We start from the raw sequence: 4,500 nt of genomic DNA, 5'->3' as shown, positions 1-4,500 counted from the left end.
GGGGGCAGACCTTGCATCCACATTTAAATAATCCCAATGCAAATAATCTCTTTGCTTTCAAATAATCCCAGTGGGGATGCAAGAGGGAAAGAGTCAGTGCAGAGCCAGTGATGCCTTGTGCAGGCTGCCCTAGAACAGAGGCTGGGCAGAGCTAAAGAATAAAGCAGGGATTTATTCAAAGGATCCTCCATGGATCCACCTTGGGCAGCACCAGAGCCCAGCCAGGGCTGCACCCAAGATGAACCAAAATGGCCCCAAAATGCACGGCCGGGCACGGGCTCTGTCCCTGGGATCAGTTCTGCTCCATTTGCACCTTGCAGTTCATTGTCCCATCCCAGCTTTAGCCCAGGCAGTCCCACCCTGCTTGTTTTTCTCTCTCCAGCCCACGGGGTTTGTGCTCCTGGGCTGAGATTTGGGTCATTTGTCCTTGGTGCCCAGCTGGAGCAGGAATTGTTTTGTCTCCCTGCTCTGTGCACAGAGCTCAGCATCCCCTGATGTGAAGCCCAGACCCACACACTAAAGCAGCACAGAATGGGAAAAATATAAAAACTAAAACCTGAGGCATCACCAGGGGCAGGTTTTTCCTCAGCTGGAGCTGAGCACAGGCAGCTCAGTGCACCTCAGCTGGCTCACAGGGGCCGTTTGTCTCAGGCTCTTCCCTATCCAGATGTATGATCCAGACAGAAGGAAAAAGGAGTTGAGGTTTAAACTCTTATCACTAAAGTGAGTCTCCCTCTACATTAAAAAACTATCCAGACATTGTAACAGGAATGGGTTCAGTTCTTATGTCATAAATTTGTGTGTGTAGAAAAAAGACTTATTGGCGAATTTAGCAGTATTTTTCGTTGAACTGGCAGTTGCTAACCATTACACCAGTATTTATTTGATTCTTAAAGAGCACAAAAGCATGGACTACAAATAAAGAAGATGGAGTAATAGCTTTTGACTGGACCACTAGCTTTAAACTTGAAATGAAGTGTCCAGTTTTGAGTTACTGTGTCCAAATGCCATTTGTACAGTTTGAAAAGTGGGGGCATTTTTCCAGCTTGTCACTGTTAGCTGTAGTTCATTCCAGTGAATGATATCACTGAAGGAGCAGTTGTTCTGCTATAAGTACTTCACTCATGACTGGAATGTATTAAATGTATTAATCTGTGCCTGAGAGCGTAATTTAGGGAAGCCCTACATTTGACACATTCTTGTACATCCTTATTTTATTGCCTTTTCCTGCAGGTAACAATGTCTCAAAAGCAAAGGGACGGGATGAAGTTAAAATTACATGTCACCAAATATTATATGCACTTTTTGCCGCTCATTTCCCTGTCAGAATTACGGATTTTCAACAACATTAGTTTAAATATGTTTATGACTTGATTTACACCTCCGATGTCAAAATAAAATGCTAGGCAGGAGCCCAAGGTTTCTAATGAGCTGGGAGGTGAGATGAAGCCATGAGGGGAATGTCCCCAGCCTCGGAGCTCCATCTTTCATGACAAAACTCTGTCGCGGCCGGCGCCTGGGCCAAGCAAAGATAAAACGCGAGGGTTGAGTTATCCTGGAGAGTATTTGTCAAACCTGCTTTAAGCCAGCGGAATAAAAATGTATTTTTGTGGCAAGGTTAGGCTTTGTGTCAACGAAGTGAACCCGTAAAGCATTTACAGCCACCTCGTGACTATTGCCTGTCATAAATTTGAAACGCTGTTAATCCATGGGTGCGTAATTTTGAGCACCTTCCATGGAATTATCGCCCAAATTGCTGGGGGAAATTAGGGATGGGCATGGTCAGAGGTAACAAACAGCATTTTCTGAAGGGTGCTGGGAGCTGTGCACCTGTGAAGAGGAGCTTGCTGCCCAAACCAGGTGTGGTGTGTGAGCTGCAGGTGCCTCTGCTGTGGTGAGCAGCCCTGGCTCTGAGGAATTAAAGCAGTTTGGGTGGCTGGATTGAAAGCACAGCTGTGGTGACTGTGCTGCAAACCAGCTTATCTCCCCTTCCTCCAGAGCCCTGGCTCTGAGGAATCAAAGCATTTTGGGTGGCTGGATTGAAAGCACAGCCCTGGTGACTGTGTTCAAACCAACTCACCTCCCCTTCCTTCACAGAGCGTAAAGAGCATTTAACAACCAGCACATCCCCAGTTTATGCTCAGCCAGAATTTCCCTGAGGAGCTGCCCCCCTCAGCCTCCAAACAGCCTGGGCTGCTCCTTTCCTTTGACACCCACGTGTTCCCTTGTGCACATGCCAAAATAACCATCCCGAGCTGCCCGTAGCTTTTCTTATTGGGCAGGAAAGCCTTTGGTGCCGAGATGCCCCCGCTCCACCTGCAGGCACGGTCATCTGGCAATGATGGGGATGATGGAGGAGAGGGGACCAGAGCCTGAACTCCGACCTTATCGATTCAGCCACCCCCTCCCAGCCGAGTGGCTGCAGCCCAGTCAGCTGAAAAGGAATTTAAAGGGCGCCCGTGGTCCCCGCGCGGCCCTCCCGTCATTAATAACGTTTTCATCCGTGACAGTGATAAACACGCCGTACTTGAGGGGAGTTTATTAAGGTCAGTCCATAAATAAAAATTAAAATTTAAAAAAATGGGTTTACACAGATGAACAGATGGATGAATAAAGTGATTGGTAAAACAATAAATATGAAAATAGACAGATGGATGAAGTATCTCTAAAAGACCAATGCCTCAAATGCTGGCAGTGTTGTACCAGACCCTTCTCTCCTCTCTGATAAAAAACAGATTTAATGAAGCTGCTGCAGAACTTATACATTTCGGGGATCTATGGCCTGACTAATATTTTGTCATTTAATGCCTATTCTCCAGCCTGATAAAAAGGATTGCAGCCATTTCTCTATGTCAGGTGTATAACTGAGTGCTACTAAAACTTAAATGTCTCATCTGTCCTTGGATCTAAATACAGATGGCCTTAAACCTTCGAGTTTTTCTTAATGCAGGATGGTATACAATACCCTGCCTGACTTCTTTTATCATTCTCAAAGAGACAGAGATTTGTATCTTGGTGGAATTCAGGCTACCAGGAAGCAAATATTCCTCTTCACTTTCAAACTCTGAATATCATTTAGAGAAATAAAGCCAAAAAGCCCAATAGCACTTCAGCTGAGGAATTCTGGCCATCTTTATGCTTTATAAAATCCAAAATTTCCTTGGGAAGTATTTAATGCCAGTTAAATTATAAATTTTATCTTTAGTTGGGCATTATTTAAAAGTGAAGTTAATTTCAATTTCATGTGATCTTTGTGCTGGCTCTGCAGGCAGCTGAGCTGGAGCGGGAGGAAACATCATTTGGGGAAACTTGTGCAAGCTAAACACTTGACTTGGATTCAGGGCTTTGAATTTGCAACATCTGAAATAACCCTAATTGCTGCCCCTGATTAAATATTCCAGAGCAGTTACCTGAATCATTGTGGTTATTGATCCCTGATCAGCCCTTCGGTCCTCGATGGCCACGCACGCGTTGCTTTGCCTCCTCCCCAGCCACGTGCAGCCCTGTTTGCTGCAAATGAAGATTTTTGAGAGCAGAACCTGAGCTCAGGGCTCACCCAACCTGAGCTGGCCATCAATTTCCACGGAGAGCAGGTGCCTAAGTGAAATGGATGGGAAGAGAAGGCGCCCAAGACTCTGCATGGTTTGGTCCTCAGGAAGCGATTCAGCCCCGTAATGAGGAGGTGATGGGGCACAAAACCCAGGTTAGTTAAACCCAGGTGTAAATGGAATAAACCAGCAGCATTGCAGGTCCCTGATGAACAGTCAGAGAGGTGGTTAGGATGGTGTAGAGCAGCTGTAGGGCTTAAAGAGCAGCAACAGTTGTGGGAATAATGGCTTGCAGCCAGTTGTGGAGTAGATCTGTGTGGCAGATTGGAGAGGAGGCAGAAATCCTTGTGTCACCATCCCCACCCAGCCTGGGACTGAGCTGGCCATAAAATGACACAGGGGATCCTGGTGTGGGGGACTCTGTGCTCCAGGGGCTCACCAGGCCCCAGCAAGGCTCCTGCTGCTCACTGGGAGCACAGGCCAGCCTGGGCACCACCAAACCCAGATCTGCAGGCGCTCCACAGCCAGCAAGGCTCCAAATCTGCTGCCAGCTACAGGACAGTGGGCAATTTCACCATCCCTGATGTTTTAAAGCGTTTTTTAAGAAGAAGGTTGTGGTTTTTGTTGATGGGATTCTGTTCAGCATAGCTAGAGTTGAGGCTGTGGGAATTATAACAGGTAAAATTAAAAGGATGCTTTTCAGCTCTGTCTTGCAGCATGTCTTTGCTTCCCTGTAAGATTCCTGGGACATTTTAGGAAGGCTCCTCCAAAATCGTGTCTGCAGCTGAGGATTTTCAGAAGATTTCTGGTGCTGCTACTGCTGTGGTGACCCTGGAACAGAAGAGGTCAGTAGGGCTGAGCAGTGGGAAAAGCACAGTAGCAGGCCTTTGGTGGGTTTGTTTCTTTTTGAAAGTTAGCATAAAAATCAAGGTTTCATATGTCAGGAATGTTT

Source organism: Zonotrichia leucophrys, chromosome 6 (assembly GCF_028769735.1).
Source record: "Zonotrichia leucophrys gambelii isolate GWCS_2022_RI chromosome 6, RI_Zleu_2.0, whole genome shotgun sequence".
NCBI lineage: Eukaryota > Metazoa > Chordata > Aves > Passeriformes > Passerellidae > Zonotrichia > Zonotrichia leucophrys.
Note: the sequence above shows the minus strand (reverse complement) of the source record.